Here is a 16,551-nt window from a genome sequence, read left to right as displayed (position 1 = left end):
CATTTCAAAGTCCATATTATCTATTTCAGAGACCTGATTTATTAAGGGCTTGGAATGCTTGGACTCCGTGGACTGCAAGGAGATCCAAACTAGTCAATCCTAAAGGAAATCGACCCAGAATATTAACTGCAAGGACTGATGCTAAAACTGAAGCTCCAATACTATGGCCACCTGATACGAAGAGCCGACTCATTAGAAAAAGACCCTGATGCTGGGAAAGATTGAAGGCAAGAGGAGAAGGGGACAACAGACAATGAGACAGCTGGATGGCGTCATTGACTCAACAGACATGAGTTTGAGCAAACTCTGGGAAGCAGTGAAGGACAGGGAAGCCTGGCGTGCTGCAGTCCATGGGGTTGCAATGAGCCAGGCCCGACTTAGCAACTCAACAACAACAACAACTGAACAGAGCAGTTAACTCCCTTTTCCCTTCTGCCCCTGCCCCTGTCCATCACATTCCACAGGCTAAGACATAGTTTCCAGCTGGTCACCAGGGTGGGGAGGGGAGAGATTCATCTGTATCTCCCATGTTCCCAAGCAATCCCACTATCAAGGAGTCAAGTCAAGACCATCTACCTAACAACTCTACCCCCGGCATGAGGGTATTTCCACATCCAGGCTTCCAGGGTGTAGAGGGGGCTAACTATCTCTGCCTGCAGGCCAGCTTCTGCAGCTCAACTGCAGAGCACATTCCAAAGAAAAACCAGATAAACTGGCAGGTCCAGGTCCAGAGCTCCAAACCAGATCTGCTTCTCCCCCCACATCCCTGACAAGGAAATCAACCCAGAATATTCACTGGAAGGCCTGATACTGAAGCTGAAGGGCCAATACTTTGGCCACCTGAAGGGAAGAGCCAACTCATTGGAAAAGACCCTGATGTTGGAAAAGATCGAAGGCAGGAGGAGAAGGGGTCGACAGAGGATGAAATGGTTGGGTGGCATCACCGACTCAATGGATGAGAGTTTGAGCAAGCTCAGGGAGATGGTGAAGGACAGCCTGGTTTGCTGCAGTCCGTGGGACCACAAAGAGTCGGACACGACTGACAGACTGAACAACAACAAAGCCCAAGGAGCCAGGTGAGATGTTCTGCCCTTCTCCCCTTATCCCATCCCCAGTCTTTGAAGACTGACACTGAAGGGAAGAAGAGAATCTTGCCTGCTCTCAATATGAGGAACAGACCCCCTAGTAAAGGTTGGAGTGGGCCACACCCAACATGTTTATTTTGAAAACCATGGGTTAAATGGGCCACCAAGAACACAAAACAAAATAAAGCATTAAGTACTCTGCACAAATACACCAAAAGAGTGCAAGTCTACTTTTGTTTCAGTGTCACGGTCTATCTTAACGAATGCCACAAGTGACTTAATATGCAGTCTTGTCAGCCTGAAAGCTGTGGAGTTGGTGGGATCTAGGAACTGACATCAAACTTTGGCCCTGTTAACCTGGCTGTGTGACCTTGGGCAAGTGACTAACTCTCTCTGAGATTCACTTTTTTCAACCACAAATAAAGCTCTCAGGTTTAAATAAGGTAATGCTGAATGGGCTCAAGACAGAAGCTGGCCTGTCAGGCTTCCTTTCTTATCCAAATTCACCCAGGGTGGCCTGGGAATGAGCACAACTGAAAGTTATGGAGTGAACTCAGTGGTAGTGCTCCTCCTCCACAAAAGGTGGGGAGTTTGGGGTAGTGGAAGGGATGACTCAGATAACAACCACTCCAGGACCTTTTGGCCTAAGGCTCTAACACTTTATCTCTTTAATCTACAGCTCAGCTCAAAAGTAGGCTGCAGTATCTTCCCAGAAAGGGAAAGCAAAGATTTTCAAGCGATTTCTCCAAGGTCACAGGAAGAGCCAAGTGAGGGGCTATCCAACCCTTATAACTGGAAGTGGAGGGACCAAGATCCTAGCCCTGGAAAGAAAGTGAAAGTTAAGTCGCTCAGTCGTGTCCAACTCTTTGCGACTCCATGGGCTGTAGCCTACCAGGCTTCTCCATCCATGGAATTTTCCAGGCATGAGTACTGGAATGGGTTGCCATTTCCTTCTCCAGGGGATCTTCTCGACCCAGGGATTGAACCCGGGTCTCCCGCATTGCAGGCAGACGCTTTACCATCTGAGCCACCAAGAAATCTCCTAGCCCTGGAGGGACCCTCAAATGCCTTCTCCCAGTGAACTGCTCCAACGAGGAAACAGTTCTCCCAATTCTCAACGGTGAAGGCCAGAAGCCATTCTTTCAAACTCAACACCTGCCCAAGTTACTGCCTAAAGCACATGATAAAATAACTAAGCGAACAATGTTGTCAAAAGAACCATCTGGAATTGAGCAGTGTCCTTACAATTATTTTTGGTTTTGGGCAAAGTTCTAAAATTTCTTAAATTTCTAAGATTCCACTCTGTCTTCCCTCTGTATCCACAGGTTCCAAATCCGAAGATTCAACTAACCTCAAATCGAAAAAATTTGAAAAAAAATTCCAGAAAGTTTACCAAAAAAACACTTGAATTTGCCACAAGGTGGTAACTATTTACATTCAGTATAACATTTACACCATATTGACAGCTACTTAGGTAGTATTTACATTGTATCAGGTATTACGCTGTGCTGTGTGTGCTCAGTCCTGTCTGACTCTTTGAGACCTGGTGGGCACACCAGGCTTCTTTGTCCATGGAATTTCTCAGGCAAGAATACTGGAGGGGGTTGCCATTTCCTCCTCCAGGGGATCTTCCCGACCCAGGGATCAAACCCAAGCCTCTGTGCCTCCTACATTAGCAGGTGGTCTCTTTACCACTGTGCCACCTAGAAAGTCTCTAGCAATCTAAAGAAACGATTTAAAGTATACTGGAAGATGTGTGTAGGTTATGTGCAAAAACTCTGCCACTTCCCCACAGGGTTTTGGTATCTGCAGAGGTCCTGGAACCAGTTCCCTGTGGATCCCGGCTCCAGTGTGTTTGGGCACATCCCAGGATGTCATTACACAGTCTCCCAAGGAACAAAGATGAGCAAGTCTGAAACCGAAGAGTGTCAAGAGCTCCAAGACTACAGGTTCGAAAATCTGTAATCTGAAATCCCCAAATTTCACACAGTACAAACCTGTCAGAATTCCACTGGGAAAAACTTCTGAACTCTACAATTCCAAAAGGAAATGAAACAGAGCTGAATCATTCTTATGAATGATGAGATGCTTTTTTTTTTTTTTTTAATTCATCATGAATTGATCCACAGAATAGCAGAGGGTTTGAAACAATTTGTTGAAACTAGCACAGGTTTATAAGCAAAGTTGTTCTCTGAAATTCCCCTCTGTTGAAGCTCAGAAACAGCCTGGAACACTCCAAGAATAACACTGTTATAAGCTCAATACAGGGTACCACAGAAGTCTCCTGCTTGAGATTTTTCTCTCTATTCTGCTTAATTAAAGGGAGTCAGCCAGTTTCCTCATCAGCTTCTGTTAGTAGCATGATCATATGATTTATCCTCCAAACTGGAACATCTTGAGAGTAAACGAGGGTACTATTAAAGATTGTGCCATGACAAGCAGCACAAACCAGGACCATACCACACAAGAAGTTACACAGCCATGAAGAACAGTAGAGAACAATCCTTTAGCAATACAAATGAATGAAACCACCACAAACAGTTAATATAAGGAAGACACTGTGCATCTGGTCAGAGGACACAACAACAAAAAAGTCCAAGGTAAAATTATTTTAAAAAAAAAAAAAGGGGGGGCAGGGCACAGCCTGAAACTTGAAGTATAAATTAATCTATGATGGGTTCAATTTTTCCCTATCTTAAATCAACTAGCAAATCAGATTCAGACTTGACTTGTGGCCTCACATGCCTTCAGGTCTCTTTCCCTTGTGATTTCCTAGTTTATTTATCCTCTAGCATTTAGTTTGCAGGCTGTTTAAACTGTAAGCCATATGGGTGGTTAAAATGGTCAACGTTTATCATTAAGGAGCGAGTCATCCCTCAACACTGAAGTTATATTTTCATAAGTAAAAAAATTTTCCACTGTAGATACTTTTAACGGATACCTTTAGGCTCCACACTAACACCAGTAAAGTAAAAGAGATATAAACTCTTATTACCTCATTGCTCTGAATATCAATCTTAATCACTTGACCAGTAAAACAAATGGACTCGCCACATGAGAAATTCTGGTAGCACTGTGCTTTACCTTCTTCTATGACATATAATTCACACATCCTTTTAAAAGTTTAATTCAGTGACCTTTAATAGATTCACAGGTTGTAAACCATTGGTTTTAAATCTTTCTCCCCTGCCTCTAAAAGACTTTATTCCCAACTAGTCTACTTATCTCTCCTAACAATTTTTAATTTTAATTTTTAATTTAAAGTAGGAAACCAGATTAACACAGTTCTATGTACCCTGGTTGACAACAGAAGAAGACAAAACTGCAGATGGTCTTCAGCCCAGGTTCACACAAGGCAGTCTTAATAGCTCAAACCTGTCACTGAGAGTGGCCCCAATCTGAAAACATGGGGACAGAGACACACCCTGAAATACAGTTGGCTGTCAAGTGGAGCAAGACCAGCTTAGGGCCTCTGGCTTTGAAAACACAGGTTTTGAGTTTTCAAATCCACCAGTTTTCAGAAAGGATTCAGTTCATGTACAAGGAAGTACCTGGGTACTAACTCAAGTAGACAGTCATCTTGGATTAATAAACTTTCTCTTAAATATGCAAATATACTGGCAAAGGGTCAGTTTGCCATTCACACACGAGTGTCAATTATTATCTGAATTATATTTAAGGCCTAGACAAAGGAATCTGATGAGAGGGGCAAAGATTTAACTCCAGAGTCTGGAATACTTTCAGGAACAAGATACATTTGATAGGAGTGATACCTGTTTCTGCTTTCCTAATGGAAATCAACCCTGAATACTCATTAGAAGGACTGCTAAAGTTGAAGCTCCAATACTTTGGCCACCTGATGTGAAGAGCTGACTCACTGGGAAAGACCCTGATGCTGGGAAAGATTGAGGGCAGGAGGATAACGGGGCAACAGAAGATGAGATGGTTGGATGGCATCACCGACTCAATGGACATGAGTTTGAACAAGTTCCAGGAGATAGTGAAGGACAGGGAAGCCTGGCATGCTACAGTCCATGGGTTGCAAAGAGTTGAACATAATTTAGTGACTTAACAACAAAAACACATGCAGCTCCAGCCTACGGAGATAACTCTTATGTACACCTATCACAGCCCTTCAAAATAAGTAACACCAGCCCACTTTCCAGATGAGGAAACTGAGGGCAAAGAGGGAAACAAAGGCAGGGGAGGCACCTGCCTGCCTCTCGTTCTCTCATCTCATGCCCAGAGCCAAGGCCTTCAGAACTCCAGCAGGGATTCCTCAAAGGCTCCACCAGCAGGTCCAGGGCCCTGAAAATAGCTACTCTACCAAAAGACAAGTTCCATAAAACCATCTTGGTGAAGAACTTTGAGAACCCAGTCCCAAAGTCAGGAGTGTGGCCTCCATGCCAGAACCTAAGGAAGACATTTCCTTTTGAGTGCATGAAGGTGTACCCTGCCACCCACCTTTAGAAGTTTGTGCTATCACTTGGCAAGGGATAGCCTCAAATACTACGTACTTACTGATGGATTTCCTCTACTTTTATGAATAGGGGAAGTGTGGTTCAAAGAGATTAATAGTCTCAGACTTGACGGGATGCCTCAACCTCTCCTGGATCTCAATCATTCGCCTGAGACCGTCAGCCTGGCTCTTCGTAGCAACTGCTTCAGCCTCGGGTGTTCTTCAAGAGTCAGTGCCCAGGCTGACCTGGCAGGACCTGGTATACAAGATAGCATGTGAAGCTGCTGTTTACTGAGCATTTATTAAGTGTCAGGCACACAGGAGGCATTCTATTAAAATTTTACCTATGGCAACACCAAGGCTCAGAGAGGAAGTAATTTGTCCAAGGACATAGGACAAGTGTGGCTGAGCCAAGACTCCAACTGAGGTGTGTCCAACTCCAAACCTGTGTTTTCAAACGTACGTTATTATCTTGCCTTTTTCCAAACCAGAATCAGGAAGCTTCCAGCTCCCCATAACAGTCCCCTCCCTCCCTTTCGCTTCTTTCATTAATTGAACATAATGAAGTTTCAGATCCTATACCAGCTCACAACTGGCAATGAACTGTCTGTATTACTATTCGAGAGTCATGTTCATTACTCTGGAGGGTATTTGGCCGGGGGGGGGGGGGGGGGGGGTGGTGTTTATTTAACAACTGGGTCCCACTCTAATCCCAAAATGGTATCTGGCAAAAAAAAAAAAAAAAACAATTTAATTTTAAAAAACCTTCCCTTCAAGGCCTAGTTCCAACATCACTTCCTCTGCAAAGGTTTCCTCATTCCCCACCACTGAGCAACACAGCTTTCTGGCTATATCATGAGTAATGAACACAACCTTCAAACACTAATACAGGAGGTTCACTGCCAGTCATGAGCTGGTACAGATCTAAAACTTGATTACAATCAAGTTTCCCCATTGGATATTTTTTCCCTTTATTTTGATGTTACATAAACACATGTTCCTAAAAACTACAAATGTGTACAAATGAAAGCATCTTCCCATCCCAATCTATGCCCTTAAACCAACCCATCAATAATATATTGGATAGAGATGCAAACATGTTTCATGAAAATTTCATCAACTCAAAGATACCAGTAACTGTTAAAGGCAGAGCACCACCTTATGACTTAGAAATTGTATTTTATACTTTTTTTTATATGTCAATCTTATGCAGGCATAAAAAGGAAACTATAAGCAAACAAAAGTGGGACAGATATACTAAACTTCTCAGAGAGATCAACACCCATGCCTTTCCACACACTGTTGCCCTCTGTGCCAACAAGAGAACTGGCGACCTCAAGAGCATTCTTAGGAATGCTTGGCTACTGATTTGGGAATTTTCTTCCTCTCCACTGCACTTGTTCTGCAGGCTGTGATGAGTGTACGCAACCACGTCATGGGTCATGACCACCACTTGGCCAGCCACAATTGTAGGACACATCCCAATTTTGGCAACATTCAAATAAGGGGGAAAAAATTGCACCTTGGGATTCATGAAATATGAAATACACAGCTTCCCCACTGGACTGTGACCTCTTTAATCTCTTCACATGCCTGTTTTTGTTGCTAAACTGGAAGTTCTGCAGGGGTGTTTTACTGATGGTCATTCATTGACGACCCTTGGCTGGATCACCAAATCCCAGGCACACAGTAGTACCTGCAAAGGTTTCAATGTAACAGTTCTATGTAAAGCTGGGAACATCTGGATTTCTAAGTGCCTAAAGTGGAGAGAAGAAAGAAGAATAAAAAGCTGAGGGTGGTTCACCAGCAGCAAACCCATACTCATCTCCGGGATGTTGTCACCATCAGCCTTCCTATGCCCTTATTCTGCAGTATCAAGGGGGACCATGTGAGACCCTCTATGAACATCCCCACTACTCAAACATGAAAACTACCTCTGCAAACAGTCAGGCAAGAATTAGTCCTTAAACCCCTTGCCTAGGAGCCTGACGCTCACCTCTATAATCACATCTGGAAACAACTGCTACCTTCCCAGGGGGTAACATATGCGTGTTGAGCACAAAAAAGGTAGTTCTGCTCATCACCTCTCCTGCACATTTCTGTGTAGTAATATCTTTAAAACTAACAAGATCTTAAGTGAATTCCATGAAGAGTTAATATACGCTCCTAGGTACATCACCTCACAAATACAGGAAAAAGCCCATTTACAGTTAGGAGGCATGGCCAAATTTAGCCTGATTCCATCTGAAGGTAAAAGTTAGAATACCTAGAGTAATAATTCCCAATCAGATAATTCCCAATAATTCTCAATATCTGAGGTCTCTTAGAAATACAAAAACACTGTACCTCTCCCAGCCCTCCTGAGGCCCCAGGGCTGATAACCCAGTCTGTGGAAAGCTCCACGTAGGCTGTGATGCACGTGTTCAGGGGGGAGCTGCTGGTGAGGCAGAGGCTCCAAGGGACAGGAATGGAAAGAGGCTGCCCTGGGTTTAATTCAGAACCATCCTGAATTAGCCAGGTAAACAGATCTGTGTACTGAGAACTAGAAACCCCAAAGTCAAAAGGTGGGAGGCTTGGAAGGGAGAAGGAGAGTGTTCAGGAAGGCTGGGTAGGGAAAAAGACAGTCAGTCTTACCCTGGCACACAGTCAGTGCCTGGCACACATCAGGGATATAAATAATTGCTGAATGAGATTCACACGGTTGATAAACACATAGTCATGCACATTATGTAATTTCCACTAATATACCTACTGTGTGCACAATTGCTGAAATGGCCCCAGCAACTCAAGGCAGGAGTCCCCCTGTGGATTCACCAGCGGCAGAGATTCTGCTTTTGGCTCAGATTCAATGGACATCTGAGTAGAGATGTTCTAGAAGCATCTCCCTCTTTAAGAATTCTTAGTCATAAAGGAAGCTGCTTTTTGCCTCCAAATCACAGATAACTCTTCCTCTGAAATCACTTTTGCTCTTGATTTTTTTTATTGGCATATAGTTGCTTTATAATGTTGTGATAGTCTCTGCTGTACAGTAAAGTGAATCAGCTGCACATATACATATATCTCCTCTTCTATAGATTTCCTTCCCATGCACTTGATGATAAGGTAAAATGCAAAGGTGGAAGAAAATTAAGGAGGTATTTTTAGTGAACAAAAAAACTAGAAACATTTTGTCAAAATAAGAACCATGCTGGTTTTATCTTCCCGACTATTTACAACCAAAGCAAATTTTGAATTACGCGAATTTCTTGACTCTGCCAGTATGAAACGCTATTAAATAGTTTGTTTTCTGTTTTCCTTTATGAACATACCTGCTGAGGTCTTCTAAGTATTCCAGATTTCAAGATGGGGTTGAGGATTCCCTCAGATGATGGAGCCCTTTCTACACTCTTAACCACTATTGTCTCCCAAAGGCTTTGAAATGAAAAGGCAGTGAAGGAGAAAGGGTTGAAAGAAATTCCACCAAAGGAAGCATCGGCTCACAGACGTTTCAATGGTTTTGGAATCAGTTAGCCCCCAAGACACCCCCAGCCATGGTGATGGGTGATCTGAAAATGAAGCATATCAAAATGCTATTGATGAGCTAAATTACCAGACAGCTTATCTGAGGCCCACATCCGCCATATGGTGCCCCAACTTCTGCCGCCTGTTGCTGCCATAACAATAGGCACAGCTACCCAGAAAGCACCGTTGGACAGAAACCCAGCAGCAGCGGCATGTGGGGCAGCTACTGTGTTTACATTTTATTTTGTGCTATTAGCTATGTGCCTCTCCCTATCCCAGGAGTGACCTGAAACACACACACACATTCAATGTCAGAGATCCGAGTTACCTGCAGGACACATGTGTGCACACTGCATGTGTGCGCGTGTGTGGGTATATATCAGGTGAGCAGAGAGAGAAAACCAGATGTCAACTTCAGAAACGGAGCTGCCTGATGGGGGAGGGCGAGCCAGGCCAGCTCCCAGCTAGAGCGGCAAGCAGACAATGCGCTTTTCTCCAAACACTCGGGCGGGCAGGCCTCAGGGAGTGGCTATTTAAAACACTTGGCTCCTTTTATTTCACCACCAGGGAAGTGAATCCGGCTCTTAAGTGCCAGAGCAAATGAAGTCATTTGGTTTCCGTGGGCTCCCTTTGCATTTTAGCAGCAGAAATCAGACTGGATGCAAGTCGGAAGGTCCAGCTGAAGTTGTTCTTACTTCCAATTAAAATTGATTCCACAGAGGATTTGGCACCTGGGCTTCATTAACTTTTTTTTTTAAGACACTAAGGTCATGGAAAATATAAAGGACATTGGACACTGGAATGAATATTGTCAAAGATGACCCCTTTTACAAAATGTCATCAAGTATGACCACATAAGGACCTTCTCAAGGTTTGGCTGGTATAAAAGATTAACAGTGATTTTTGTCAAATGAATTTTAAGATTTCTGCCTTTCTATTTTCTCAAAAGAAAGTTTGTCTTTGCAGAGATCATATCATTGATGTAATAAAATATCTATTTAGCTAATTTTCTATCAGAAAAAGACATTGGTTTCCAAAGACAACTCAACAGCATATAGCATCTGGTTATGCAAAAATGCCCAAGATGCAGGTTTGGATACAGTACAAAGCCAAAAAAAAAAGGTCTCTTTCCTAATATGCAGATCTAATTAACTATTATAAAAGCCACTCATTTCATCCCCCCAATTAACCACACCTAAGCAGACAACATTCTTGGATGAACTTTTCAAAATTTCTTAAACATTCTCAGTTTAAAAAAAAAAAAATCTCCTTTCAAGTTAAATTGAGATTGCACTTGAACTCCATCCAAGTGCGGAGCTGAACTGAATTATGATAATTAGAAAGCTGTGCCTATAAAAAAGCAGCACAGTTCATGCATTTTTTTAAAAAGTTCATGCCAGAGAATATAAGTTCAATATGTTCTCACATAATTAACATTTCCCACCATTAGCAGCAGTTTTTCAGTTTATATATCAGTAAAAACAACAGCACCCGCCATTGTTGTATCTGCCCCACCAACAGTGTTTCAGTCACTTTACATATACATCTAAACCTGTCAGATGCCGCAAAGCAACCAGTATTTCCCAATGGAGACAATGGTGGTGCTTAACTTGTTCAATACCGACTTTTTCTTTTTAAACCCCTTTCCCAATTCTGGGCCCAGCTCCTCAAACTAAAACTACTAGTGAAATCCAATGACAGAGCCTTCAAAACTAATGTGAAAAGGGCAGGAAGCATTGCATCACGATGGTAAATACTTGGGGAGTGGGGGCCAGAAATACCGCCAGGACAGAGCCTTCCTCTCCGGGCCTGCCACAAAACTAGAAACGAGGCCTCTTAGGAACTCCCCCCACCCCTTATCCAATCAGAAGAGAGACTAGTGGTTTCACAGTTAGCCAGGCAGGACTCCCAGACTATGGAAAGTATTTTCTGTGAATCCTCCCAACCATGCAAAAAGCCAGTGGACAAAAGGAGAACTTAAGAGCTGAAAGCGACCCACCCAGTAAGAAACACTGTCCTGAAAGCCCACTCTTCAGGGCATCCCATTTGCTTTGACTAAAATAAAAATACACACTTCAAAATTCTCTTAAGCTGCGCCACTACAAAGCCCTAATGTATCTTAAGAAATGGTTGGATTTCCACGGAGTTCAAACACGGGAAGCTTATGATGACAATCTTACAGACTGAAAACTCTCAACTATCCACAGCTCTGAAACAAAACTATGTAAAAACCTACACAAAAACACTCCAGATATTCAGATCCAAATATTCTAGCATTCCACAAACTATCCCAGAATAGGGAAGCCCCCAAACATCCTTGGTTTCAGAAATATTCAATAATTGCAATACGAGGTCAAAATTGGCATTGGTATCTGTCACTTTGAAACATTAAGGTGCTTACTATGGATCTGAATTACTTGATTTTATCACCTTTGTGAACAAGAAACTAAAATACATCACAGATACTGTTCAAACATGACTTGGGATCTAAGTTAAACACCACAGGGTAATCTGTTGCTTTTACAGATAAAATAAGAAAAAGCGCCACGCAGCTGTAAGAGATTACAGCAGTCACCGGTCAGTCTCCAATAGACCAGCAGCACAGCCGGAGTCTGTCAAAGGGCAGCAAGCTTACAATACACTTTTCTTGCCGAGTTCAGAAGTAGGACATTCGCACTCTGCAGTTCCAGTCACTGAACTCGAAAGAGGAAGCTGCGATGCCCGCATTTATCAAGAGAAAGGTGGGCTCTGATTTCGTTGCAATTTTACGAAGAAAGCTGGACATTCCCTCTGGCCAGTATTCTTCAGTCTTTGGGGGAAAAAAAACCAAAAGTTTTTATCACTGAACAGATCCAACTTCTAAGCACAACTTTCACTCCGCAGTATTTTTCCTCTCCTTTCGCAATCTCTTTATTGGAAACAAGATAAAATGCCTAAAATACAAGCTTAAAAGTGTTATCTACACATTGTTTGTATGTGAGCACAATCATTTTCCATACATGGGATCATATAGACAGTTATTTGCATCAACCTTTTGAATGATAAGATATCACAATTATCATTTGCAGGCAGTTTAATTATGCTCATGATTAACACATAACACAAGAGACTGGAGAGAAGAGTAATCCCAAAGACGCACAAACTCCTGTCCCACCACCAAGTATAACAGATCGATCCATTTCAGAAGCAAGAAACTTAAAATATTGCTAATGGCACAGCTCATTCCTTCAAAGGCCTATCTAACATCTGGGATCTACATTCTCTAACTGTCCCCATTACACATTTTCCCACTGAAAATGTGACAACAAATATGATCTAGATCGCCATGATAGACTACAAGTATATTCCACCAAATTTTCCCGTTAAGAAATGCCCTCTTAAACCTGCTGTCCTGTATTGTCATAACCAGCACAATTCAGAATTGTTTGTTAATGACTGAAACTAAGGCAGCAAAATACCCAAACATTTTTTTTCCTTATGACTTGCTTGTCCCTTTTCTTAAAAAAAAAAAACAAAAACCTGCGGGTACCAGTGCCCAAAGTGTGTATGTGAACATATTCTTTCTATATAAAGCAAAAGAGGGGGAGGGGCAGAGGAGAAGAAAGGAGGAAGCTGACTTTCCCCAGGCTGCCCCCTCAACCCCACCACCAGCAGTTCTTATGTATTAGTATGCTGCTGGGATCTAGGCACACACTGTACCATAAAGCAAGGATGCACCTCTCCATGAGAAATTCAGTTCAGTCACTCAAATTAAGATAGCATGTCCTCTTTCTTTAAATTAAATTTCATTAAGTATATGCCATGGTGAGTCCTGGTTTATGTTTTGGGAAAAGAAGAAAAAAAAAAATTCTCCAATAATCTCTCAGGCATGTTCCCTGAATGAAGTCCTATTTGTTACTTTATAAAAGAACACACAGAGGAGGAATCGACACAAAAATTCTTTCCTTTAATAGTTTTTTACTCTTAAGTGTCAAGCAATGTGTCACACTGGTTTTATTTCAAACTTGTAAAGAGGAAGAAAGGGAGAAAGGAAGGAAAAGTAGTCTGATATTCTCCTAAAACTGTGAACCAAACAGTACTTAATCATTAAAGCAAAAATAAAATGGTCTACACTGGCACTTTTATACCATCGGCAAGACCCAGTAATGGATACAGCTTATCAGCTCATTATTTTACACCAACAACAAAAGAATTATAAACTTGGTCCAAAACCTGAAACCTGAGAGTCCAACACAGAGTTGCACATACAAAGAAACACTAAACAAAAATATCTGTGACCATTTATGGAAATAGTGAAATTGGAAAAAAAATCAGCCTTTCCCCTAAAAAACAGTCAACAATTCAAAACCTCACCCGTTGACAAAGGTTCAACTAATACATGTGTCTTTTCAGAGCGACTTTGTAATTAGTTCTACTATTTCCTTCTAAAAAGGAAAGATTCTTACCAAAGTTGGATCTAAGTCTGGCCCTTACAAGCATTCAGATATGCTTGGTGCTCATAGTTTGCTATTTACAGAAGGGCACAAGCCCAACAGTGAAAGGACGAAGCACTGGGCAAAGCCTGACGTCTGCTCCTAACCACCTCACAGCACCCTGGCAGAGAAACCCCCGTGCATAAGACACCAGTCAAGATTCACTGCAAGCTGCAGAGAACACGGAGCCCACTCCCTGATCTGAGTTGGCAGTGGGATCACTTCCTGAAGGGATCTGTCTATTCAGGTAACCACCTGCAGGCACCCAGCACGTCACAAGCCATGAGACCACCTAAACTTCCAGAAACAATCAAGGGAAAGGGTGGGGAGGAAGAAGCATGTGGGTTGGTTGTCCTGAAGAACTAGACAGTGTTCTACTCATTGTACTATCTGTAACATTTTTAAAATACATATATATTTAAAACTCTTTTGAAAGCTGATAGGTCTTACAGACCTTTCTGTCCCAAGATCTGGGCTTCCTCCAAGGCACTGTTATTAAAACTCGGCCTTTTTACATGACCTGCTCCTGGAACATCATCTGTCTCTAACTTTTCAGGGCTTAGTGAGGTCAATTTTCATTTCTGCAAATCACAGGCAGCCACTTGCTTCTGAGAAGTTAACAAGCCTCCTGAGAAATGCTAATGGCTGGTATTTCATTGTTTCATAAATATTTTTATACAGTGACAGCATTCAATTTTAAATAAATCTTTAAAAACACAATTAAAAAGCAAAGAAAATTAGGATCTGGACTTTATTTTCGTGGGAGAAAAAGAAGGGAGGTGTGAAGCCCTCCATTGTCTTCAACTCATTTAAAACGTTGCTCCGGTTTAAAAGAAAAAAATACAAACACATTAAAAGAAAAAAAAAAAAAAAGGAAACTCATAGAAGTTGAACTTTCTTTAAAGCGGGCCTCTGGACTTTAGAACAAAACAAATGTTGCTGCTACGAACAAAGAGAAGAAATGCACTGATTTTCTCCCCTCTGGGGATCATTTCTCTTCCAATAAACAAACAAATCCCCCAGTATTTCCTACCGAAGGGAAGTTTTCCAGGGAGAGTCTCCTCCAGGATTTGGTGGTAACTGCGACTCAGTCTTTTTTGGACACAATGTTTCTGCTGACTCCTGAAAATTTTCCACTTGAATGTGCAATGAAGCGGCGGCGGCGGCGGCAGCAACAGTCCTGGAGAAGCGGCAAAGACGACCGTGCCTCCTCTCATCTTTGAGAAGAAGGAGCGAAACCCCCGCCAGCAGCACAAGTCGGCGCAGCCCCCGGGCCGGCCTCGGGGGACCCCGGCGCCTGGGGCGGCAGGGGAGGCGCGGCGGGGGGGATCGGGCCGGCTTCGGGCTCCCAGGCGGCGCCGGCGGCTCTCCCCGCCCGCGCTCGCTCCGAACTTCTGACTTCTCCCAGAAAAACGTGGAAACTGCCCGAGGGTGTGTGCGTGTGCGCGCCGGCAGGCGGACGGGCGCAAGAGGGGGGCGCGGGGGGCGCGGCGCGGCCGGCCCGGCGCCTGCAAGGCCGCCTGTTGCCGCGCGGGCTCCGCTGCGCGCGGCCCAACTTGGCGTCCCGGCAACTCCCGCGGCGGCGCCCGGCCGCTCACCTTGAAGGAGCGCGGGGAGGCGGGCGCGGGGGCCCGGCCCCGGCCCTCCGCGTGCCCGCTCCTCTGCCCGCCCGCCGCACACAAAGCAGAGTCCGGAGAGAAAGAGCGGCCGGGGCCGGACGGGGCCGGCCCCCGCCCCCGGCGCCCCGCGCGCCCCCCGCACCCAGCATCAGCCCCGCGCACCAACTTACCTCGGCGAAGGGAGCCGCCGCAGCGCCTGGCGAGTCCGAGGCAAACTTCGGCGCCGCTTCCCCCGCCTTCAGCTCGGAGCCCGGCTCCCTCCCCGATTCCCGATCCCCGGGCTGGGCCACCCCACCCCTGCCTAGCACCGCTCCTGCCCCGGGACCGGCTAGACGAACTGGGCTGCTGCCCACGGCTCCGGGCAAAGGTGGACGGGGTGGGGGGGATTCACTGCATGGCCTGTCCCCGGACGCGGCCGCCCCGAGCCCGGGCCCCGCCGCGCGGACTGGCCCGCAGGGTGGAAGCGAGTCTGCAAAGTGCTTGATGGGCGCCCGCGGCGGGCGGCGGGGCCGCGGCGGCGGCTGCAGAGGCTCGGCTCGGCTCGGGCGGCGCGGCACGGCGCGAGCGATGCTAAGAATGTTCGGAATGAGGACAGGAATGAAATGAACGCCAGGACCGAACTCGCTCCGGAGGGGTGGGGCCTCGGTGACGTCATGCGGCCTGCCGCCCGGGGCCGGGGGCGGGGCCTGCCGCCGCCGGTGACGTCATGGGGATTCGGGGCGGGCCCGGCTGGGCAACCTAGCCGTTGGGGCGCGGGGCGGGCTCCTTCCCGAGGGGCGGCGGGGCGGAGTCTTGCGCCCACGGGGGAGCGGGGCGCGCGCGGGAGCCGCCCTGCCCCTTCCCGGCGCGGGCTCCGGGCTTTGTCCCGAGCTGGGCGGGGCGGACCAGGGCGGGGAAGGCGCTTCAGAGGTGGCTGCGCCGAGCGGAGAGCTGTGGAATCCTGGGTTTCCTCCTCCGGGCGGGCGCCGAGGCCGGAGCTGCGCGGGCCGCGCCGGCCTGCCTCAGTTTCCCTGTTCCCGGGCGCAGAAGCTCGCGCGGCCGCCTGGAGCGCTCCTGGACTCGCGGAAGTCTGCAAGTGCGGGGACGAGAAGTTTCTGTTCTGAAAATTTTCGTCGTTGTTCTCAACCGCGGTGAACGCCTTCCCGGGGCCGGATTCCCAGCCTGCCATGACTTCCCCTCTTTTCCACTTTACAAAAGTTCAGGGCTCTCATTCAAGTCGAAGTCAGACCTACTGTTGGGAAGGGAAACCTTTAGCATAGCAAAGAAAAGAGAATTACGGAGTTCGTAATAATCCTGCCCTGCTAACACGGTCTCCTCCGAGTCGCTCAAGAAATCGAGTTTACTCATCCCTGCGAGTTGTACTTTTCGAAAGCGATGGGTCAGGTAAAAACTCCCTAAATTTTTAAAGGCTACCT

General features: G+C 45.5%; 1 protein-coding gene across 2 annotated transcripts in view; it reads right to left on the bottom strand.

The window, feature by feature from the left end:
- TEAD1 (TEA domain transcription factor 1) overlaps positions 1 to 15,713 on the bottom strand; it is a 267,742-nt gene extending 252,029 nt beyond the window's left edge. Inside the window, exons 1-2 of one of the 2 annotated variants that reach the window (XM_065945229.1) lie at positions 15,307 to 15,387; positions 14,551 to 14,697 (exon numbers count right to left, since the gene is read on the bottom strand). The gene's annotated coding sequence lies outside the window, so the exon portion shown is untranslated. Of the gene's footprint in view, positions 1 to 14,550; positions 14,698 to 15,306 lie in introns of both variants that reach the window. The other variant, XM_065945232.1, reaches the window with a different exon arrangement.
- Positions 15,714 to 16,551: the final 838 nt, after the last annotated feature.

The sequence above is a fragment of the Muntiacus reevesi genome, chromosome 9, assembly GCF_963930625.1.
Source record: "Muntiacus reevesi chromosome 9, mMunRee1.1, whole genome shotgun sequence".
Lineage (NCBI taxonomy): Eukaryota > Metazoa > Chordata > Mammalia > Artiodactyla > Cervidae > Muntiacus > Muntiacus reevesi.
Note: the sequence above shows the minus strand (reverse complement) of the source record. Positions and strands in the feature narration are given on the sequence as shown.